At 34.6% G+C, this 26,224-nt stretch overlaps 2 long non-coding RNA genes across 3 annotated transcripts; one reads left to right on the top strand and one right to left on the bottom strand.

Moving 5' to 3' along the window:
- Positions 1-359: 359 nt before the first annotated feature.
- Positions 360-5,878, bottom strand: LOC125675687 (uncharacterized). 2 transcript variants are annotated; one of them, XR_007370609.2, is made up of 3 exons: positions 5,758-5,855; positions 4,968-5,112; positions 360-4,702 (listed from the first exon to the last, which is right to left on the bottom strand). It is a non-coding gene; the product is annotated as an uncharacterized LOC125675687 (long non-coding RNA). The 2 variants fall into 2 exon arrangements; XR_008800985.1 differs by having other exon boundaries at positions 4,968-5,878.
- A 6,312-nt stretch (positions 5,879-12,190) lies between these two features.
- Positions 12,191-18,753, top strand: LOC125675685 (uncharacterized). Its single transcript, XR_007370607.2, has 2 exons — positions 12,191-13,102; positions 18,315-18,753. It is a non-coding gene; the product is annotated as an uncharacterized LOC125675685 (long non-coding RNA).
- The last annotated feature ends 7,471 nt before the right edge of the window (positions 18,754-26,224 follow it).

Genomic DNA, 26,224 nt, shown 5'->3' with positions numbered 1-26,224 from the left:
GTGAAATAACTGTCAACATATCTAGATTGAAGTGGAGCTATGAGTTCTGCAATTCCCCTTATAACTTCTCAAGTCTTTTGTCTGTAGTAATTCTGTGTTCTCTCCAAAGCCTCTTCCTATCTTGGACTCAACTGAGATCTAAATAACAACAGTTGTGTAAATTAATGGAAATAAAATTATGAACATGTTTAAATAGCACTGTAAGCAATGCACTAAGAAAGTCAAGATCATATGTTTGATATAGTCACAAGGTCAAAGGTCATGATATAAAATAAATTCTGGGCCGGGATTCATAAACAGTCTTAGAATGTACTTAAGTATAAGAAAATTCTTAAACCAATAAAAAACTTAAGTAATTCTAAGATTTTGAGTTTTTCTACTTAGTTTTATTCATAAAACAACTTAAGTGTAAGAAAATTCTTAAACAGTTCTTAACTTTAAGTGTAGTCTTTAGCAGTCTTAAATTGTTAAGAAAAACTTAAGTCAAGAATCATAATGGCCGCCAATAGAGCACACAGGCGATGTTTTCGAGAAAGAAAGGACTATTTAGCTCAGTACAGTGATGCACAACTTGTGGAAAGGTTCAGACTGGATTCAGTCGGTATTTATTTCATTGAAAGTTTGATTGCACATGAAATTATCAGTAGTTCACAGAGAAATCGTGCAGTATCGCCAGTTCAGAAAATCTTGCTGACTCTACGATTTCTTGCCACTGGAAAGATGCAGCTGTGTAACGGAGACGACATGGGTGTTTCCCAGTCCACCGTGTCTAGGGCTATAACTGCAACCCTCCAAAGTCTGTCCTCCCAAAGAATTGTTTCACAATTCATTAAATTCCCACAGAATACTCCTGACATTCATAAAAACCAAGAGGAATTTTCCTCTATCGCTGGGTTTCCGGGAGTTGTTGGGACCATTGGCGGCACTCACATTCAAATAATTGCCCCGAGTGAATATGAAAATGAGTATGTAAATAGACACCATTACCATAGCATCAACACACAGGTGGTCTTTGATCCATTCTACAAAATCCTTGATGTCCTAGCAAAATGGCCGGGTTCCACGCATGACGCTAGGATTCTGAACGAAAGCGGTCTCAAAGTACTGTTTGACCAAGGAAGGTTACTTGTCCATACACACTTGCTAGGAGATAGTGGGTATCCTTCGAAGAGATGGCTCTTGACTCCATTTTTGCATCCCAATCAAGGTTGTCAGACAAATTATAACAGGTGAGAATCATTGTTTTTCGATCCGCGTTCATGGCTGTACTGAAAGTCCTACTTTCTCTTTGCTCAAAAGCGCCCTCTACACTCAGTATAGTGGCGGATCCAAACTGACATTTAAAATTGTATTCTTATCTATCAGCAATCATTAAATAACATTATGTTTACAGGATTTTTTTTACAATGTAAATCTACTTTGATTGTTATATTTAACTGACATGTAAAGGGTACATTACTAATATTATTTTGTAAATAAAAGAGTGGTACATTTATATAGCCATGTCACCTGCACCTGTGTCGCAAACTCGGGTAATATTTACCAGAATAGATATTTATGTCCATTATTTTTTTAAATCAAAAAATTCAAACTTAAAAATTATTTCAATAAAAACATTTAGTGTAAAGAAATGTGGGGATTTTTTTTAAAGAAAATAGATGAGCATTGATTATTGGGGTGGGTGGGAATTTTTTTTTACTACAATAATTCAAATGAAACATAATGCTTTTATTAAATTTTTTGTCATTCCCAGCACAGTACAAAGTCCCTATTTATTCCTATATTTCCCTATAAACTTGAAGGTTCCTATATTTTCCCTCTAAGTCCCCCTATAAAGCCCTATGTAGGTGTAGCCAATTGGCAGCAAAATTTAAGCCATATGCTTATTGATACAATCATACCTGTGATACATTCAGATATGTATTTTTGTTACATGTATTTTTGACAAAACAACACTAATTTAAGAGAATGGCTTTTTAAGAAACTGAAATACTTCTCTCGAAACTTCTTTAATTTACATTTTAGCATATTCTTATTATTTTAACATTTACTGAATCAGCAATCCATTTGAAGATTGTCACTATAAGCATGGCTTGCTATTAAAATCAATGGACTGGGCAAATATGAACTAAATTATACCATGTCATCTAGATCATATTTTCTCCATTTCATTATATTAGTTTCAAATAAGCAATTTCAAACCTTTCTATTTTATTTTAAATGTTCAATTTATCCACTTCTAACATTTTGAAACTGTCTATATGCTGATCAATGTCAGTCCTTCTGTCAGCTCAATATAACAAACTTGTGGTTAAATCTGCAGTAAAATCCCAATATTTTCCCAATAAACTGCAAAAAAAAATCCTATAATCCTATATTATTTAAACCAAAAGTGGCTTGACACCCTGACAATGGTTTTTCTTCAGATTTTCAAATTTTCAGATTTTCATAAATTTTACATACCATTATTATTATTATTTTTTTGTTGTTGTTATTATTATAGTTTTCCTAATATATTATATAGATTTGATTCAATCATAGGGCTCACAAGAAAACAAGAAGTGTTGTAGAGAGAGGGATAGGCCAACTTAAGAGAAGATTCCATGTTCTGCATGGAGAAATCCGCCTTTCTCCAGAAAAGGTGTGCCAAGTCATCATTGCTTGCTGCGTTTTGCACAACATATGCAAATCTAGACAGATACCTTGCCCAGCTGATGATAGTGGGAATGATGATGAAAATGTTAACAACCAACAAGATGATGGGCATGCTACTGGTAATCATCAGAATGGTCAAACAGAAGGACTAAGGTACAGACAACTATTTGCAGAAAATCACTTTTGATTAGTAAGCATTATGGAGGCTGGGACATTTAAGATAGAGATTAAAAATTATATTTCACATATTTTAAAAACTGAATTCATGCATTATTAAATGTGGTTTTAATTCAAAAATTGTTTGTTTGCCCTTATATCTGACCTACTGATGATAATTTTCAACCCCTGTTTTCCTTTTAAATCATTTTAGTATACATTAAATTTCTTTTTCTTTAAATCAGACATTCAACATTACTTTATACTAATACCAATTGATTATTGTATCAAAATTGTAAAAAAGAAAGAAAAAAGTACATGTAAAACATTTCCTACCCTCTTAACTATTGTCTATAATCCTCCAATCAGAAATGGGCAAACAAACATATTTCAATTTTGGCCAGAATGAAAACAAAACTACTACAGACATGTGTTTTATCATGATCATCAATTTATTTAGTTTAAGAATTATACAAGTTGAGTCAAATAAATTGATAAATAATTTTCATGAATAACAGTCAAAGGCAGATATTATATTTCATATATTTTACTGGTATACAGTGTGCAACTAAATTTTAAAAGAAAATACTTTTCATTCATGTTTTCTTCAGAAAGCAAAAATTCTGGTATCACACATACACACACTTCACATTTACAAATTTCATAAGAGCGAGCAGAGTTTTGACAGTTACCATATACAAGTACTAATTGCATGTCTTGTAAATTATTTTAAAAATATGTTGTAACAGAAATTTGTCGATATAGTTATATCTGTAATATGATACTCATAATTAATGTAAAACAATAAATTTTGGACAATTAAGTCACATATATATAGTCATTCACGTAATGACAACTCATTGCAATGAAAAACAATCAATTTTAGGGATTCAATCTGACTTATATATAGTAATGAGAATGAAATAATTCTTTGATAAACAATGTCACAAACTATCAAGGTTTATGGAAACTGAAAAAATTAACAGTTTATATGAATATGCAAAATTTCCTTAAAAAGTCATATAAGATTTACATTTATTGAAAATTCGTAACACACAGTAAGAAAAAAGTTACAGTTTGTTTTTGGGTTGTTATTTGTTAAGTTGTTCTTATAATTGTTCTCCTCTTCCTATACTACATTGATATGATAACCATGGCCCTGCAGTTCCTTAAAAGATTTCTAAAAAAATGTTTCCAATATATTGACATGTAAAAATCTGATCCATTGTTGTGGCCCCACTGTACCCTCTAGAGCCATGATTTGAATAAACTGAATATACAATAGCAGAGGATGCTTGCTTATCATCATGACTATAATCATAGCTAGCAGTGCATGATAAGAAGATTTTTAAAGACTTAAAATTAAACTTAAATATATAATCCCATGTACAACTCTGATCCCTTATTGTGGCCCTATCCTACACTCAGGGTTCACAAAATGAACTAATATGAACATTCGACAATGCTTGCAACTTTGATTCTATTGAGAAAATAGTTTTTAAAATATATCATATTCTGATAGTCACATATAAAATGTTTCCCCTACTCTGGTCTCACCCTAACCACAGTGGCCATGAATTTGAATACTTGAATCTGAACTACCTGAAGATGCTGACAAACAACAGCAAAAATATTGATCAGTCTCTTAATCTAAGGATGGTTCATTCCTCTTTTTTTAAGCTTTCTTATTTTCATTTCCAAATACTGGACTTCTAGTTCCAGCTTCCTGCAAGTTAGTTCTTCCATTTTTCTTTTCAGGTTAATGTCCCTGCTGCTATTGCCTGAGGTTACCAATGGCAATGAAGACTCCAGGACAGATGTTACTTCTAGGGGAGTTGATCCAAGAATGTGGGGATCTGTATCTGGAGGTCCTTCAATTACATGGATTCCCCTATGATGGGAAGAGGAATACATTATTCTTTATGAATCTTGTATTAATCCATTTGAGAATGATTAAATGATGACTTGGATGATTAGTTTAATAATTGTTGTTCTTTTTCTATTTTGATGTTTATATGATATATCATTAATTTATTTACACAAATCAAATTACAAACGTTAATTCTGTCATGGTAGATTCCAATCAATCAAAGAATTTGACACCTATTATGATACAATTTTAACTAGTAAATGATGTTACTCATTAAGTTACTTACACAGATTCATCACCAAGTATATCTAGGTTTAGCAGGGACGTATCAATGCCTCCCTCTATACCCATCAGGCAAGTGTTATTTGCCCCAATTACACTAGTAACAGCTTCCGCTACAGCACTCAATGACTTCGGAGAAGGACCACCACCTGCAAAAAAAATGTCTTCTGTAAAAATGTATTGAATTGCTACATACTGTGTGGATTTCTTTTTATCCTACAGGATTTATAAAGTGTTAAAATATAATATTACTGCAATGCACTGTATAGAATTATAAAAGAAATGTACGTGTTTTAAATAACATGAATTTAAAAGCATATGACATATCAAATATTTAATTGGGGGAGGGGGTCTTTTTTATCACATGAAATGTTACTTTAATTTCTGAAATCATGTATAATTGTTGAATAACAATGTCATAAGGAATGCTGTTATGATTCTCAAGTTCCTTAAATGATTAAGACAATTTAAAAGATAAAAGGGTCGAAACAACTAGGGGCCGAAACGACTTGTGAGCGAAATGAGTGGCCAAAACGAACAAAGGTAAATACCCCACATTATCTTTTTATCGGTATAATTCCTTGCAATGAAAATGAAATGAAAGATTTGCCTGGATGAAATACGCATTTTAATCTCACTGTGTTAATGGGATGCATAAGTATACGTGTATATTTAATGTGATACACAAGTTCTCCTAACACTCGCGTACTCGTCAGTATATGTAGGCCTATGCACCTATCTATTGGTCATAAAACTTGTATTCACCATAATTTACAATTTCATCATCAACTCACCTGTACCAGTAATTATACGTCTGTGGTTGGAAATCTCCGTTTTTGTCTTTGAGAAGATGTTGTGGCACTTTTTCTCAACTTCAAAGTTGCAGACATAGCCACAGTAAGAATGGCGATTCAATGACAGACCTGTAACCTAGTACTTATTTGGTATTATACTTACATTACATGACCAAATGTATTCCGTGAATTGACAAAACAGAGACAGAAAATCAATGTCATAAAACAGAGACAGAAAATAAATTTCATTCTCGCACTCTATTGTATGTTAGTGAAATTCTGGATAAATAGAAAGGTCAGTTCAAAACAAAATCGTATTCGTAATTGCGAAATAAGAGATAAGATGGAGGGAAAAAGCTTCAAGAAAATCAACTATAATGATGAGAAAACGGACCTTACTTCAGTTTAGTTCAATTTGAATGATAATTGAATAACTGATATTATTCGAAATGTGTGTGTGTGTGTGGTGGTGGTGGGGGGGGGGACGGTTGTGATCCCTTTTAAAAGTGGGATTGACACTTGCCCCGGCTTCCTTCTCCTCTTAAGCCCTTATATATTCACTGGAATGAAAATTCAAGTATATCGATATCACACATAACCGAAATGAAGTACATGTAACATATGCAATTCCACTGAGGTGGATAAATTATGCTCATGTCATAAAAATCCTTTGATTTGAAACTGAATTACCAGGAAGGAAGTCAATATCAACGATGTTGTGACGATAGAAAAACACTACATCAACAAATATTAATGAGGACCGGGGTTACCATGGAATGTCCTTTTCTATTATCGTATATATTTTATTTTAATAGCTTGATTAGAAAATAATCTAATCTATCGAATGTTTGAAAATATGTCGCTAACAATGTAGACTTGAACAGTGATCAAATGCTAATTTAAAATTGCATCCAAAGAAAAATTTTCAATGTTGAACAAATACATATACGATAAGGAGATTGATTTTATTTTGGAGAGACAATTACGAAACTTATGCCAATGTTAAATCAATCAACATATTGATAATTTGTTTGTCAAGATGTTCATATTTAGAATACACCATTTTGACATTAAGAAATGAAGGAATTCATACCCAGTATATGATGTAAGAAGGAAGTAGCCTGCCTCGGTTTAAAATTTTTACGCAGAACATGATATCGCATTTAAAACATTTGATATATTTAAACCCACATGCAGGTGATGATGGAGTGTTCCTACATAAATATGGCTAGTTGACGATGGAGAAGCTGAATTCATCCAGATTATCATAAAGTTGAGTTGTTAGTTTGCCGTTAACGCCTATATCATGTAAAACATCCAAATAGGAAGCAAAAATGGATGACTCTGCGATCTTTTTTTATTTTCAGTACACTAGGATATGTCTGGCTACAAAAATGTAGCTCCCTGGAAAATTCGAGTTGTCACAGATCAGAGAGCTAGGTTCCCACTCCTTATTCATAAAAACTTCGATTTAGGTCGCAGAAAAATCTGTGCGCGGTTGAGAACTTATATCGCTATAATTCCAATGTTATTTATTACATTTGTTTTGATTGAACAAAAACCAATTTACATGAAAATTTATACATCAATAAATCCAAAAACGCAATGTATACATACGCGCCTGAAAACAAATAACTTAGTGCGGGGAAACTATTCAAATTATTGAAATTGATAATACAGGGAACGAATTAGAATTATAAGAATCAAACATTCTTTTGGAAGAATTTATCGATGTGTAAACTCTGGACATTTTACTCACAAACTTGACATAAAAGTGTGTCGCACTTTTATTCAGTTTGTGAGTAAAATGTCCAGAGTTTACACATCGATGAATCTTCAAAAAGAATGTTTGATTCTATAGTATTGTCTCATCATCGTCTCAATTGTTTTCATAATAATAATAATAAAAAAATCTTAACACCTTTCCTCGATATACTTGAGTTCAAACATGTATTAAAACATTCATTAATTCCCCATGCGAAGCCAAAACTTTTAGCTTTGAATGATTTTGTTTGTTGTCGTAACCATACTAGGTACATGTAGCCAACTGAATCGTATCCCATTAGTTTATGGCATTCATAATATCCAATACGAGGTGTCTATTCGATCTTTATTTGTCACAGACACGAATAATTAAATCAAAAAGTAAAAATGTATTATTCCTCTAGGCGTAAAATAAGCTCTTGAGTTTTGAAAAGTAATTCTGGTATGCTATGATAACCTAGCCTACTCCGTTTTCAATAGCAACATGTAAAAAATAAGATGAAAGCAGTGAATTTACTTGAAAACTCAAACCAATTCAAACAATCATTTTCTAACCGAACTGGGGTGATTTCATCCAAAACATTTCAGTACAAATAATTGTGAGAATATAAATTCGCAGAGGTATTGCTTTAAAGAGTGTGAGAGTGGGAATGAATTAAGTTCAGTTTGAATGGCTACCTAACATGGCTACGCCAGTGGAGGTGTGGATTTTCCGATTTCATGGGGCGTCATTATAACAACAATAATAATGATGATAATTCATTTAAAGGCGACAACTCAGGTAGTGCAAGCACTATTCTTCACCAGGGCATTCTGCCATTAAACATATGCAAACTATAAATAAACACCTGTATACAATGAAACATTATTTCGACATTGGTTTACATAACTTACTGCTTCAAAGTATTGTGTGATGGTAACATTATTATACGACCAGATAAACCATTCCATAAGATAACAGCAGAGTATTGACAGACTTCCGCTGTGACTGGCTGATGCGATCATTCTTTGTTTGACACACCGACGTCTGTCACAAAGCCATGTAATGTTAATTATAATAAGTTAATTCCATCTAACCATTCACCTGTAATTTTGTGAGAGCTGTTTGGCAAGCATTCCACTGTCTGAAGCCTTCCATTCTTTTCTGTTTGGTGTATTTGGGACAAGGGGATATAAAGTGTAATTTTAGGATTTCTGCACGGCCGGGACCCTATCGGAAGGGCAAGAATTGCCATAGATTTATCAATGTGAAAAATCGTCTTTACCATCGTTCAAGTGTAAGAAAAACTAAATGCCTAGTCATGTAGAGAAGCAATGGTGGATTTGATGTTTTCTGTAGTAGAAGGTCTGACTCCAGGGCGGGAACAGACTTCGCATTAAGTGTATATGTGTAAAACATTTCAATAAAATCTTTTATGCTATTGATGCTGAATTGAAACTAAATATATTTTAGAAAGAGCAGGTAGCCGTTTACCAAAATTATAAATTTTATCCTAGTGGTAGGGTTTTGGTACCAGGTTGAAGACAAAATTTTCATAGTAATTAAATGTCTTTACCATTTGAAAGACTTCATTACTTTTTGCTGATACTATATCATAATTAAATGCATATACAAAATGTATATGAAAAGCAAAAAAGGGTGTACCAAAATTGGGAACTTCTCAATCTCAGGGTTCTGACTTTGACATGGATCGAAAATAGCCATATAGTGTCAATATATCTTATATTATGTAAAGCCTTTCATCAGTTGTTAAACGTCAATTCATGGTTTCGCAGAAAAGAGCAATAGCCGGGGTTTTCTATATACTGTTGTGTACTACTTGCACTCAATTGACACCTGTGATCTAGATTGTTCTAGAGCTCGATGTTTACTTCTTGTTGTGTACTACTTGCACTCAATTGACATCTGTGACATAGATTGTTCTAGAGCTCGATGTTTACTTTTTTAGTAGAAAGATGTAATGGTTGCATCATTGTCTTTTAAGATTGTACTGGAAAATGCATTCTTATTATCAATACATTGAATTTTTTATGATAAAAAAGATTGTAAATAAATCCCATTTATTGGTTACATGTAATTGCCTTTGTTAATAAATTCTGCATTCTAAGGGTAATTCTGCTGGTACCAATACTCCTGCTTTCATTTTTCTCAAAATTTGCTATCATCAATTCCATTGCATAGGTGAATAATGCAGACATACGACACAACATTCTTGAACAAAAAATCAACAGAATGTAAACAAGAGGCCCATGGGCCACATCGCTCACCTGAGTCACCTTGGCCCATATCTGAAGACTTTCCATATATATTTGCATGTAAAACCTTGGTCCCTATTATGGCCCAAACTACCCTTTGCAAACTTGAATCTACACTATGTCAGAAAGCTTTCATGTAAATGTCAACTTCTTTGGCCCAATGGTTCTTTTAAAGCTTTTTTCTATATTTGTATGTAAAACTTTGACCCCCCCCCCACTTGTGGCCCCATCCTACCCCCCGGGGACCATGATTTGAACAAACTTGAATCTGCACTATGTCAGAAAGTTTTCTTGTAAATATCACCTTTTCTGACTCAGTGGTTATTGAGAAAAAGATTTTAACTATATATTTGTATGTAAAACTTTGATCCCCCTTGTGGTCCCATCCTACCCCCGGAGCCCATGATTTGAAGAAACTTGAATCTGCACTATGTCAGAAAGTTTTCATGTAAAAATCAGCTTTTCTGGCTTAGTGGTTCTTGAGAAGAAGATGTTTCCTATATATTTGTATGTAAAACTTTGATCCCCTATTGTGGCCCCATCCAACCCCCGGAGCCCATGATTTGAAGAAACTTGAATCTGCATTATGTCAGGAAGCTTTCATGTAAATCTCAGCTTTTCTGGTTTAGTGGTTCTTGAGAAGAAGATTTTTAAAGTTTTTCCCTATATATTTGTGTGTAAAACTTTGATCCCCCCTTGGGGCCCCATCTTATCCCCGGGGGCCATGATTTGAACAAACTTGAATCTGCACTATGTCAGAAAGTTTTCATGTAAATCTCAGCTTTTCTGGCTTAGTGGTTCTTGAGAAGAAGATTTTTAAAGTTTTTCCCTATATATTTGTATGTAAAACTTTGATCCCCCCTTGGGGCCCCATCTTATCCCCGGGGGCCATGATTTGAACAAACTTGAATCTGCACTATGTCAGAAAGTTTTCATGTAAAAATCAACTTTTCTGGCTTAGTGGTTCTTGAGAAGAAGATTTTTAAAGATTTGTCCTATATATTTGTATGTAAAACTTTGATCCCCTATTGTGGCCCCATCCAACCCCCGGGGCCCATGATTTGAAGAAACTTGAATCTGCATTATGTCAGGAAGCTTTCATGTAAATCTCAGCTTTTCTGGCTTAGTGGTTCTTGAGAAGAAGATTTTTAAAGTTTTTCCCTATATATTTGTATGTAAAACTTTGATCCCCTATTGTGGCCCCATCCAACCCCCGGGGCCCATGATTTGAAGAAACTTGAATCTGCATTATGTCAGGAAGCTTTCATGTAAATCTCAGCTTTTCTGGCTTAGTGGTTCTTGAGAAGAAGATTTTTAAAGTTTTTCCCTATATATTTGTGTGCAAAACTTTGATCCCCCCTTGGGGCCCCATCCTATCCCCGGGGGCCATGATTTGAACAAACTTGAATCTGCACTATGTCAGGAAGTTTTCATGTAAAAATCAGCTTTTCTGACTCAGTGGTTCTTGAGAAGAAGATTTTTAAAGATTTTTCCTATATATTTGTATGTAAAACTTTGATCCCCTATTGTGGCCCCATCCAACCCCCGGGGCCCATGCTTTGAACAACCTTGAATCTGCATTATGTCAGGAAGCTTTCATGTAAATCTCAGCTTTTCTGGCTTAGTGGTTCTTGAGAAGAAGATTTTTAAAGTTTTTCCCTATATATTTGTATGTAAAACTTTGATCCCCCCTTGTGGCCCCATCCTACCACCGGGGGCCATGATTTGAACAAACTTGAATCTGCAATATGTCAGGAAGCTTTCATGTAAATCTCAGCTCTTCTGGCCCAGTGGTTCTTGAGAAGAAGATTTTTAAATGACCCCACCCTATTTTTGCATTTTTGTGATTATCTCCCCTTTGAAAGGAATATGGCCCTTCATTTGAACAAACTTGAAAGCCCTTCACCCAAGGATGTTTTTGGCCAAGTTAGGTTGAAATTGGCCCAGTGGTTCTGGAGAAGAAGTCGAAAATGTGAAAAGTTTACAGACAGACGGACAGACGGACATACAGACAGACGGACAGACGGACAGACAGACAGACGGACAGACAGACAGACAGACGCCGGACAAAATGTGATCAGAATAGCTCACTTGAACCTTCGGTTCAGGTGAGCTAAAAATACCAATGTTAAACAATAAGTAACTGATGTGAAAAATGTAATGTAAAGTCTTTTGTTTTTGCATTTAGTTGATGTCATCATCGAATCTTACGACGGAATTCTGAAATAAGACTAGTGTGTGAGACGTTAGAACTGGTACATTATGTAAGTTACATGTGTCAGTTAGATAACTTATTTGTTTGCGAAGTGAATGTTTACAGATTAGCATTTTATACATTTTCTTTCGCTATCCATAGACGTTGTTGAAGTAGAAGATAAAAATATAACGATTTCCATTAAACCATGGGTTCCAAATCATTTCTTTTATTATATGCTAAATCTACGTGAAAACTAACCTTTTTACTACAATGCATGGCATGCAGATCATGTATTACCTTCGCGAAAACAAAATGATACATTTCTATTTCAAGGAGACTCAATCCATGTGAAATTACGAGAGCAGAAGTATAATCTCTTTTATGTTCAAGGAAACATTTCTTTTGAATCGTTCATCGAAATCAAGAGAGAGGATGAGAATAATTATAATCACATGGACAGACATTCTTGTTATTCAAGCCCTGCCTCTGTTATTGAAGAACCCATTATCCATTCCCCGTTCGGAGAGTCTATCAGGTAAACGCAATGCTTACGCACCTGTCCTTTATAAGACGTATTCCTCATAGAGGTCTGAACATACTCCATTACAACTCGCATATCGTCTACAACAAACCGATTAACTCTTCCGCTCTCTACCGCCGCCTCACTTTTCCTTATCAATTAACTTCGAGTGCCCCTCTGCGTATTTTGCCCAGTATAAAATAGGTAATGGTATGGTTGCAATGTACCCGAAAGTTAACTTTCTCACGAAATCGCCCCTGTCACATGACAAGACCTACAGACCCTATTGCTCTTCATAGTCTTCATACTCATCGGCGTAGGAAAAGACGAAACTGTGATGAAACACAAGGAAATTCTGATCTTCAAATGCAAAATATTAATCGTCCATCCGGAGATGTACTCATACTTTTGCTATGGTAACTGTATTTACAACAAATACAGACTATGAAAATGCGGAAATTCTCATGATTAGGTCATTCAGAATTCTAAATCACCAGGAAGGGGGAAGTAACCCCACAAAGTCTAAAGATCTACATCATTTAGTGAATTTGAAAATACATTTCGGAAAAATTTGATGTGAAAAACGCAGAAACAGACATTGACCCTAAGTAAGTAGAAGTTATTTATTAAAATGATATTACAGTGTAGATAACATCAATTACCTAATAAGGCGGATTTGTTTTGTTTTATGAAATATATAATGTTTATGAAACCGGCAAGGTATTCCGGAAAACGTGATATCCGTTTCAAATGTATACACTAATATGTACATTTTCAATGTTTTTGCCTTTGATATTGGTACAATTTCAATGGTCATGGTCGTTCAGTAGTAGAACATTCGCTTCGTAACCTGGAGGTCATGCGTTCGAGCTCCGCTCGTGCCATGGCTGTGTCAAACTTAAGACGTAAACATAGATAACAAATTCTCCTTCCCCAAGCGATAGGTATATATATATATATATAAATAAATAAATATATAAATATATATATATATATATATATATATATATATATATATATATAAGCACTAAAGTTCCAACAACATCCGATACCTCAGAGTGTCGGATCCACAACATGGTTACAAGGTCAAATACAAAAAATTATACAAAGCAAACGACAGGAACATCCAGATTGTCAACAACAATCTGGTTGTTCGTGTCGTTGGTCAATTTAGTGCTTTGTATATATATATATATATATATATATATATATATATATATATATATATATTCAATAAATTCTTTTTTCTTGGTATCGGGGTAGAATAAAGTCAAATTTTTTTATATATATATATATATATATATATATATATATGTGTGTGTGTGTGTGTGTGTGTGTGTGTGTGTGTGTGTAAAACTTGTACGGTACCAATTTTGATGCACCAGATGCGCATTTCAACAAACAATGTCTCTTCAGTGATGCTCAACCGTAATGTTTGAAATACGAAATAACAATGAAGTTTTAGAGCTATTTTAGGGGAAAACAGTGTGTCACAAAAGTTCGTAAAATTCGTCTAAGGATAAGAGCTATGCGTGAGGGAGATATTCCTTAATTTTGAAATAAATTTCTAAATTTTATAACAGCAATTAAATATACATCCGTATTTTCAAGCTAGTAACGAAGTACTTAAAATATTCAATGTATAATGACCATATTTCATATCTAATAAATGGATGGTGGAATTTTTTTAATAATGGTATCATTTTGAAGGGTTCATCAAATAAAAATAATCCACCATAGGAATTTGAAAAATTTTGTTTACTGCTTGATTTATTTCACCTAGAATTTAACATTGAAGTATATGGGAAAAACATGTTTTATTACAATATTTTAAAAAGAAATTATATTTTCATACAAATCTCTTGGTAGAAAGTTACAAACACTTTCTCTTAATGAAAATATGAAATAAAATTAATCATTGACCACACACATTTTTAGAAAATTAGATTTTTCTAATTTTTACAAAGGACAGATAACTCTTCCAAAAAAGTTTTAAGTGCAAAAAGGTCAGCTTCTAATCATTTACCAGTCATGTGAATTTCATCTGCTTCACTTTCATCATTATTTAACAATAAACATTTATGTTGATCTAAATCCTTCAAAATTGTTCATTATCCTTTCATTATACATGGAATACCTTAATTACTGGGCTGTTGAGACTCCCGGGTCGACTTTAAAAACGGAGGTTCAATGTCGCGGCAGGCGTTGTCTCGTTATAGAAGCCTCCTTGCTTCGGCAATGATACTTCACCTAGACTAGCCAAATCTTTAAAGTCCACTTATGGGGAGCGGGGTTAACCAAAACGTTTGGCTAGTGATGATTCTTCACCTACAGTTGGTGACGCCTTAATACACTATATGAGTGTAAAGTTCTCAACGGGACGTAATGCAAACAAACTCTACAAATCGCACATTTTTGTAATGATAGCCATTTTCTCATGCGCTGCAGTTGTGAACAATGCATGTATCGTTATCTTCACCTTACATGTATGAATCTTCACCATTTTCACGAAGTGCTAATGTGCATTATGACGTATCCAGACGTGAAATATCGCAGTTCATACCCTCATGTATTTTCAAAAATGACTTTTCGAAAAAAGATCACGCTTGCTAGGACATGAGGTACAGCACATGTAGCTGTATAATTCTAGCTCTCGGGGAAGGGGGGGGGGGTATTGGGGCAGACCAGAGAGGTACAGATCAACCCCTTATAAAATCCTTCTATTTGAGGCCTCTCATCGTTGTTTTCTTGCCTAACATATATTCCAACTATATATACCTGTGTCCTAACATACCTTTAAACGTTCATCAAAGTCTCATGCGACCCGAAAACTCACAGTTTCAAATGAATTGTCAAATGTAAGAAATATTAAAAGCCAGTATCGTGAATACCTGCACAATCTATCAGATAATTACCTTATTACGGTACTTTACCATACTTATATTTCTGGCATTTCAACGTTACATATGGTTACATATTTCAGCCTTGTAATTAATGATTAAATGTTCATTTCTATATCGATACATGTAGAACAGATAAGAACTGTATGTTATGTACATCACAACAATAAATGCTAAAACATCTTACATGTAATCAATGAAAGGTGAAGCTAACGAACAGTGAGCAATCTCTTAAAGGACATAACGCATGTCTCTAAACTTTTTCATTTTTTCAGCAAAATTAATTCTTCTCATGTCTAAAACTACTTTAAATGTGTTTTAAATGAAATATTTTGCGTACTTTTCCAGTTTGAAATTTAATCGACAAAAAACCAATTATCACACTGACGGCTTGTAAATAATATTGCACTAAGATGTTTTGTGCCGTGCTTGTGTGTACTAGTTGTCGGTAGAAAGATTTAGACTGAGTATTTTTCAATTTTCGAAGGAAGGTACGAGAAAAAAGATGTGGATAATTTTTTGTTGGAGCAAGAATTGTACCTTTAAAAACACACTCAGTCACCTTTTCAAAAACCGCTTGGACAGAGACCCTGATAAACTGCGATAAAATGGCTATATCGAAGCTTATAAGCACTACATAATTCTGTTCTGGTCTTCAAATTTAATACACACTCGGATCAACTGCCCTTCACCTTGTCAGTAACAACATACCCGGTATAACGTGCTTCCAGTTTCTACCAAATGGTAGATTTAGAAACATTTTAAAGATACAAAATAATTGAACTTTTACTTATACAAGTAATAGAATATTGTATTTCCTAACTTTAAATTGAATTATAACATTATTTCCTCAATGAACTCGTAACATCTTTCAAGAGTGCGTCGGTATAACGCCGTGTTCCCACTTCCTAACGACGTGCAGATCACAATACGCCAGTTTCGAGATACGAACTCTTCTGTATAGGAGGTGCATTTAGTGGAACTTTGAATGCCTAAGTGGGACAAAGTGGATATACAGTCAACGAGGAAGACGATGAAATGTATTAAAAGTGTCTTCTCTTTAAATATGTAAATGTGGGAAATACTAAATACTATCGAAAGAAATGTTTTACCGAAGTGGAAACATACAAACAATGTCATATTTGCAAGAAATATCTTGGATATGGTACTTATGAATAACGAAATAACGTGATAGGATAAGAATTTTATGTATTTAATTACTCCCTAAATACTTATCACTTACTTTGTTTGCGTATCAATCGAATTCGGGTTATCAAACAGCATATGAGAAACTTACTGAGTACATTCACTTACGCTGTGATGAATATCTGTCCCACCCCCGCGTGTAAACAAATTATTTCGCGCCTTACTATGTACGAGAGTTCTCCAAAGGGAAATAACTCGGACGTATCTCGAAACCGGCGTATTCAACAATAATAATGAGATTGCTTTATTAAAATAAAATAATATAATTTCCACTTTAAATTTGATTATTTTTACTGATTTGTGTGTGTTATTTCTTTTCCCCTCTTTCCGAAATGCACTCGGCCGTGATAGTAGCTTGGCCTAGGACGTGATTCAACTACTAGTAGTTGTCAACAATGTAACATATTATAATTTGTCTAATCCAAAAATAAATAATAATTGCACTGTTTATTTTAGCGCCAATTACAGGTGTATAAAGGAATATAACATTATCAAACAGTTTGTAGACAGCGACCCATATAAACATTATTTACTCGCAATATTGTCGATTTCATACACGATTTTCTCGCCATATTTAAATCGAGGTAAGCTACTGACAAACAAGTTGATGGTACAGGGGTTTCAACAGTCTCGATTGAAGTCAGCATTTCGCAAATTATATGGTCGTTATAACGATATAGTTCGTCAATACAACCTCACATTGGGTCAAATGCTGTCTGACGTGTTTCATACCGCTTGTTAAGCCGTTCTTGGCACACTGATTTTGACTGTGGATAACTCCGTTTACCTGATCAGGATATAGGGCTCACGGCGGATGTGACCGGTCAACAGTGGATGCTTACTGCTCCTAGGCACCCGATCCCACTTCTGGTGTGTCCAGAGGTCCGTGTTGCCTAACTAAATATTTTGTATTCTAATTGTATTGTAATATCCCATTCCCCAGAACTTCCCGTGCTTGATATACAACAAGATACAACAGGCATGCAATGGCTAGAACGTACCACGGTGATGGGTCAAATTGACATTGGGATGTCAACATTATTGTTTAGGGTGGAATTGTGATGTCAACAACACACTGCAAATTAAACTAAAACTGAGATCTAACATTTTGACAATTTTCCCTTCAAATGATGATTTGCTCCTTAAATTGAAAATTAAAGTATTTTTCATTAACTTACTGATATATACAATGTAGTATATCCACATACCTACTTGTATATCGCTAATTAAAAAATAAATAGGAACTCTTCAATTTCGGGAGATAAAATATTGCACCATGGAAGTCATCATTTAAACGGAAAATTTAGTGGTAATTTTTATTATGGAATTATATACCTAGACGGTAAGTAATACAGCATTAATAGTGGTACAGAGCTTGTCCAATATTCAAATATCTTATTTGAAGCGAGCAGCAGTCAGCTAGGTGCACATTAATTGCTAGAACCAACCGAAGCTAAATGTAGATTTACAGACATGAATTATAAAAGACTGCTCCGAGATTTTCAGCCCAGATAGATTTTAGAAATGTTTTAATGCCAAGTTTAATTGATACATTAAAGGTTTATTATTATAGAAAACAATATGTAAAAGAAAATTTATCAATATAATTTTTGGAAGAAAAAAATACCATTACCACTCAAGGTAATTAAGGGTGACTTAATTTTTCATGATCTCAGAGAATATATGGATATATTTACTTCTTTCATGTTTACAGAAAAAAACATTCCCGTCAACGGGTGTTCCAGATCATCTAAATTATACATTGGAATCAAGAGAGAGGAGGGATACCTATAGTCACATGGACAGGCATTCTTGCTCTTCAAGCCCTGCCACTGTTAGTAAAGAATCCATTATCTATTCTCCTGTCAGCATTGCTCTCTACTGTGTGGTTGGAGTCCTCACAGTATTCGTACTCATCAACGTAGGGATCGATTTGTATCTCAGGAAAAGACGAAACCGTGAGGAAACACAAGACAGAGATATCGTTGAGAGAGATTTTGATCCTGAAATGCAAATAGAATCAATTGAAGATCGAATCAACCATCCTACATTCGTTGAAGATTCTGAAAATGTTGTTATGTCGAATGATCTCCCAGCAAACACGGACTATACAAAATGTCCAGATAGCCCAAAATAAATAATGAACTGAAAAAGATTGTTTGGTGGTTAATAAATATACTAGAAGACGTTAAAAAATTAATAATGATAAAAAACCTCAGTAAATTTCATGAGGAAATGCAATTCGGACCTAGAAAAAAGTAAGGTCCGTTTGCGTGTGTGAAAATTTTTACATACATGCATAGTTTTGTTTGTTTGTTTTGTTGTCGACTGGATAATCTTTTAGCGAGATGACACCAGCTGTAGGGAAATAACCATATTTCCATGGCGTTCTATGTCGCAATAATGTTCGAAAGTTGTCTAAAGACTTACTGTGACATGAGTATCCGTGTTTTTTTTTTATAAAATCTCATTTACTCAGTGACTTTTGTACTTGTTCCTGGTTCACGTCAATTTCATCCTATTAAAATGTGTGCTTTCACACAAAGTGATTCATGTGAAGAGATTCACAACAATTTCATGTGAAAAAACTTTCACGAGAAATTCATAAAAAGACTAACATGAATGTAAAATATAAACACATAAGAACATTAGCCAATTATATTTATCTAAGAGATGGTAGCCTGCATAATTCCACTCTCGCATGGAATACCCACACAAACCTTACCACAAAGTACATGCATCGATTTCCGCCTGGTGCACCCTCGCATCAAGACTTACCTTCTGCATCCGAGAACTGTTTATCCATTGGATGCTAGACCAAAGCCCATGCAACCTCCATACCCCGCTGTTTCGCACTACTGGTCCAACCATTCACATCGGAGCTTCCTAAGGGTTAACGGAGCCCTGGCCCCGAAATTTCAACAGCAAAACCAGGCGAATGTCCAGTTACCCTGAAAAGTTGTATTACTATGGTAACCGATACTATACCTGGTATCCTCCAACCAACCATCCTGGCGCCTCAGTGCCCTCTCGCCAACCACACAACTTCTCACTGGTGCCTGGTAGCACCCCGTCTCCTTGACCCTTAAAGCTTTCCGGATCTTCTGAATATATATCTACTACTATCAACCACCCCTGCCAACCCCTGAAACACTACTCTAGATCTGCTTCACTGGCATTTCGAACTCACGACACACACTGCTAAATGATGACCCAGTCTGTTGCACCGGAACGACCAAAGGGTTTACGGAGCACTTGCCCCGACCTACGGTATACAAAGTTCCGTTCCCTGGAGATGAACCAACTGAAACACATCTTGACTTAACAAATACACCTAGCTCCGGACTAGGCACAGTGGCCTCCACACAAGTCTGGACAAAGTTATTCCGAACCATGACCTCTGAAACACCAACAAACGAGGGTAACAATGTGAGAATAACACGTGCAATCTCAGAGGACTCCGAACCCGACCGGAAATCCTAAAATCCGCCCCCGCCCCAATCACTACACCCTCATCAAAAGTGCAATTCAAGCTCTTAAACATTTCATACATTTTTGGTATGTTTTTTTTCCGGAATGATAAAAACGATGTTTTCTTTGCAATCAGAGATTCTAAAGTCCAAATTTTGCTGTGATTTGATATATTTTCTTAGATATATTTATATTCTGTAAAATAGAACATATACATACATCTTCTTCGCAGGTTTTATTAGATATTTATATCATATATCACATCAAAGCAAAGTTTGGATTTAAAATCTCTTATCTACAAATAGAAAAATTCACCTGTTTTATCATTCTGAAAAATCACCTAAAACTCATATGAAATAATTGATAGGTTGTAGATGTTTTAACGAGCCATCAAAAAATTATTACAGTTAGTGTAATGAGCCACCTAATAAAACAGTAGTACGTATTTTTCTAATGGAAAACAAAGTATTTACATTTCTTCTCTTTAACTTTAGTTGGATTGAATTGTGCCTTTTCGGTAATGTTATGTTTGGATTTATAAACAGGAGACAGATTTCATTCTATTTTGTCACGTGAATTTAATAAAAATATGAAAACGTATTTAGCGCAAAAATTTCATCACAGACCAAATGTTTTAATGTTTCACAATTCATATGCGTTTAGGAACTACAATTAAGGTCACTATTATATAAGTACTTCAACATGCATGAACATGTTTACCAATTTATTGTGATTTATGTATTCATCTTTGTCGTGTTTATTGATTTGTTAGGCTAAATGATTAAATATAAAAAGCCAATACAAAATACCCGGTACTATAGAGTAAGACTAATTAGGCCCTAATTATCAGATATATCTCGGATTCATGCACGGGAAAATACTTGGACATTTCCGAGGTAATACACATTGATTTGTTTTAATTTGAAAGAATACACAAACAAAAATCGAAACAACCCAACAAACTCAAGCAGGGGAGGGGGTATCGCTTTTTAAAAATATTGTATATAATGCAGAGCGATATGTTGAAAGTTCCTGATATATTTATATTTTCATTTCAGTTATGCAGTAGATATTGAATCGTGTTTCGAGTTCAACGCTTATTCTTTGTTTAGTAGTAATTTTCCTTAATCACTGATTAGATTTATATTATCATTGTTAGTCCTACCTTGGGTGAAATTAAAAAAATGAAGGACAATGGACAATATAAATATTAAGAGCATCCCTAATAAATAAACAGTATTAGGGACAGGTTGGTTCTATTCGGGCCACTATCCCCAGCACCATCTATGTTCCCTGACAATGTCAGTTCTGTTGTCTTTGGTTAAGTGAAATAGCATCGACTTCATTCGGGCCACTAATTCACCTATCTTATTACTTCCTTTATTATCCATTTACTGCCTCTGATTACCTGTTGACACTCTGAGCTTCAGTAGTGGAATGGTCCCTATTTTTCAGATTCCCGATTTATATACCTTGGTGCGTATCCTCTGCCGAGAATAGATGATTCACAATGATCGTTTGATGTCTCAAACGATCAAAAACTTTGGAAAGATTTGCAACTATTTCCTCAAAAGTGTTTTAATAGACTTCGTATAGTCCACGCCTCGTCGTAAAAGCTGTTTTCTGTCTGTCATTTGGATTGACGGCTACTTGTCAATACCCAGAACACAAGTCCAATGTCGAAAACCATTTGGCACCTCTTAACTAATCTAGGGAATCATCGATTCTCAGTAGAGGATAGGCATCATTAAGAGTAATTTTGTTCAGTTTTCGATAATCTATACAAAATCTGGTTGAACCAAGGTAATACTTGATGCCCATGGGCTACATGAAGGTTCTATGACATTTCGCTGAAGCGAGTCAATTTCTCTCTGCATGTGCGGAAGATCGCGTCTGGGTGCCTGCTTTATTGGTCTACTGTTTCCCGTGTCAATTTTGAAAAGGGTGCATGATAACGCAAAAAACTTCCCAACAAACTCCTTTTGTTCAGGGAGAGTATGTGCAGTGCATCTCTCAAACAAATCTTGCAAACGGTCTGGTAATTTTGCAATGCTAACTCTCTGGTTCCGATTACGTTTTTTATCTACGTTGTTTAAGTTGATGCATCTATGGGGCTTATCTCGGGAATATACGTGCCTTTACCCAAACTTGTTGTGTAAGTTCATCATTCGTATCGGGACTTTGTTTTCCGGGTTTTTGGCAACAAGAGTACGTCCAACTAGTGCCCGTCAGAGGCCTGAAACTGCTAACATGACTCTACTATACCAGCGTTGGGAATATATACATTGCCTTCATTGTTTATGCCTCTTACATTGATACTTTCTCGCAGAGAAGGATTCTGAAGCATTCTATTTTCCCCTTGTACTTGCAGGTGATAGGTTTTTCCACCTTTACCATTGTCAAAATGCCCTTTGACAAGTCCAGGCTACAAACGTTCGTCCTCAGATCAGAAAATCAAATTTAAGAATTCCATCAACACTTAGGTCAGGAATAACAACTTTCTGTGTAAATCGTATCCCTTGTAGAGAAAATTCCCATTTCCAAAAGTTATATCCCATATATCTTCAATGATGTACCATTTGCAATCAAAATTTCTAACGTTAACTGCTCCAATGGCTTCTCGAGCCTTATTTTGTCAATTGCAGAATTTGACACTAGGGTAAACGTTACTCCAATATCTACCAAAAATTCTAATACCTTGCCTCCGATTTTTATTTCGACGAACATTCCTGACTCGCCTGTCTTGTGGAGAATTTCAGACGTTCAGAATGTCCAACATTACCATCCCTCGAGTTCTTAGATATGTTGTCATGAAAGGTAAAGATAGCGAACAGTGATCAATCTCATAACTCCTATAAGCAATACAAAATAGATAGTTGGGCAAACACGGACCCCTGGGCACACCAGAGATGGGATCAGGTGCCTTGAAGGAGTAAGCATCCCCTGTCATATTTTGTTACAGATTTCCCCCAAACTGTGACTCTTTTGAATTATCCTCGGTTACTATATATCGTCTGCACTTATGTTAATGACGCACCTTTCCACAAAAATAACATTTAAGTCGTTTGCTTTGAAACTATCCCCTTTGCTTAGAACTGTTGTTTGATGGCAAAATCTGACTCTGTCTATCCTTAATTGCTTTCACTGCTTTCTGAAGCGGTATTAAAGTGTCTGTTATTTTCCTCAAGACTTTGTTAGTTATACATATAGTACCTTTTAGATTTACTGCATCATTTTCCATTACTTACAAATCCTTGAGTTTCTTGCATTTTTTGTCAACATTCTGAAATACTTGTAACTCAACGACATGATGTGCAACTCAACTTTGACAGATGAGATGATTTCAGCTTCTCCGTCGTCAACTTCCCATATTTATGTAGCAATATTTCATTATCACCTGCATCTGGTGTTTATGTCTCTCAACTGATTCGATACGCAAGAGCTTGTTCTGTGTATGGCAAGTTTTTAAATCGAGGCAAGCTAATGACAAACAAGTTGATGGTGCAGGGGTTTCAACAGTCTCGTTTAAGGATGTTCTCTCCTGGTTTGAATTTTTTTAGAAGTATCAGACTTTTTTGATAAACCATTTTAACTGATACATCTTTATCCGAAAGACATTTAAAACATAAAAAAGAGCATGTTAGTGTGGACTTTAAAAAATTACAGCCCCTCAAAATTGCCCCTTTGCTGAAACTTAATTTTTCATGAAAATTACAAATTTTCACAAGAAACACACTATAAAACAAATATTAAGGACAGAATAATCTTGGCTTTCTTTTATTTTATGAAAATTAAGCAAAATTGATTATTTCAATAACTTTTATATAAAATATATCACCAATTCTACAAAAAATCAAGTATTAATTAACATAATTGTATAAAATATCACACAAATTTGAAGACCTATTTCATCAAAAAATTCATCCTAGGGAGAATATCTGTATCAAACTTTTTCTGAAATTACTAATGTAGATTTGAATCATATTTTTGCTTAATTTAAATGAAAAAAAATGTGTGGGGTAGTGTGCATTGGAACAAAGATTTGAACCATTTTGTGTCCCCACCCCTTTCTTACACTGACATACATTCTAAACAATAACAATATACGATTTGTTATAAAATGTGTATTTTTCAATTCATATTTACAAATTCTATATATTTATTTCGTAATATGATAAATAATCAGAAAACATAAATAATATATGCATATATACAATACTAATTCATTTATAACTACAGATTGTGTAAAAACATATGCCCCTGCATTAGCATTTTCTAATTTCCATGCACTGTGACCTTGATCTTTGACCTTCTGAGCCCAAAATTGATAGGCATCTTCCCGTCTTTGTATGTATCCATATGTCCAATTTGGTTTGAATAGAATGCAAAGTATTTGAGTTATTATCCAGAAACTACTTTTAACAGTCAACTTCCATGTGGCCTTGAGGAAGAAATCTGCACTTTCTGGTATGATTCTTCATATGATGATAGCACAACTCATCCCTCTCACTGTGGTTACCAAATGGATGTAGCTAAAATGCAAACATTGGAACTCAATTTCTATCAATACTGTAAATTCTTAACAATAGAACAGAATATACTATTAGGTTTACCACCAGACTGCTAATAACCAATTTCAACTAACTCCAATTTTTGTCTAGCCAGGGATTATGTTTTAATGCCTTGCCCAACAAATTGTTGCTCTAAAAGAATTTCTTAAGCAAAATGTTATATATGAATTTGTTCGTGCATAAATGACTGTTTATGAAATATATGCTAAAATTCTAATCAGGATTTTTTTTAAATGTGCAATTTCAACACCCTATAAACAAATTTTAACATTATTAAAACTTTTTGACAATTACACTTTGAAGGAATAATTAAAATAAAAGTTTGATAAAATAATTTAATTTTAATTTTCCAGAACTGAGTAGAAACAAATTATCGATATAGTAGCCCCCCAAAAAACATATTTATACATGTATGTATAGTCAACAAAATTATCTTTTGTTTTAACTAATTTGTACACGAATGGCGCGCCATAATTGTCTAAATGGGAGAAACCCCCCTTTTCCCTTTGAACTCTTTTTAATGAATTAGATTCGCTGTATACTTTGGCGATTTTTTAAAACAATGATATAGATTACACTTTTTAATCAAAATGATGCTTCAATAATGATACATTGAACGTTAGGAGCGAGATTCGCTCATAACCGACTTGGCGGGATCGGGAAGATCGCAGATCAATTTAGGTACAGATCTAGCTACAGAGCTTGTAGATTTTATTTTCATAAAAAAATTCTTGCATATTGAAAAACCTACAAATTCATTCAATACTATATCAGCAGCCTCTGATTCGGGTACTACATCGCTAACATCCTTCATTCCGCCCTCTTGTCTGACACTATGTACAGTGCTGTAGTGTGTCACCATGTGCGTGGTTGTGCCTGCTTGTCTGTAATTTTCTTTGTCTGCCACTCACTTGTGAGAATATCGGATGCAGACTGATCTATAACTGCGTTTTACTTCCAACGAATCGCCCATGTATGTTTCTGGACTGCTTTAGAATAGACTAAATGCGACATCGTAGGCCTACAGTGTGCGTCTTCGAGCTCGAGTTTGTTTACAATCGTAACGTCATCATGAATGTCGTAAAATGAGAAAATAAGTAAAAAAAATTGTCATGTTTTAATTAATTTTTGTTAGTTTATTAACATTACTTACAAATAAAAAGAGATATTAATGTTCTTCTTTGTGCATACGAAATAAACCACACGCATCCCCATAGTTATGACTTTAAAAAGTATGGAGACTCACTCGCGGTAAAATTACCATGAGAGTACACCCTTAAAGTCAACATTTCGCAAAATATATGGTCGTTATAACGATCGTGTTTGCCAATACAACCTATCATTGGATCAAATGCTGTCTGACGTGTTTCATACCTATTGTTAGACCGTTCGTGGCACACTGATTTTGACTACGGATAACTCAGTTTACCTGATCAAGATTTAGGGTTCACGGGGTGTGTGACCGGTCGACAGGGGATGATTACTCCTCCAAGGCACCTGATCCCACCTCTGGAGTCTCCAGGGGTGCGTGTTTGTCCAACTATCTATTTTGCATTGCTTATAGGAGTTATAAGATTGATCA

Source organism: Ostrea edulis, chromosome 3, assembly GCF_947568905.1.
Source record: "Ostrea edulis chromosome 3, xbOstEdul1.1, whole genome shotgun sequence".
Lineage (NCBI taxonomy): Eukaryota > Metazoa > Mollusca > Bivalvia > Ostreida > Ostreidae > Ostrea > Ostrea edulis.
The sequence above is the reverse complement of the archived record's forward strand: the minus strand, read 5'-3'. Positions and strand labels throughout refer to the sequence as shown.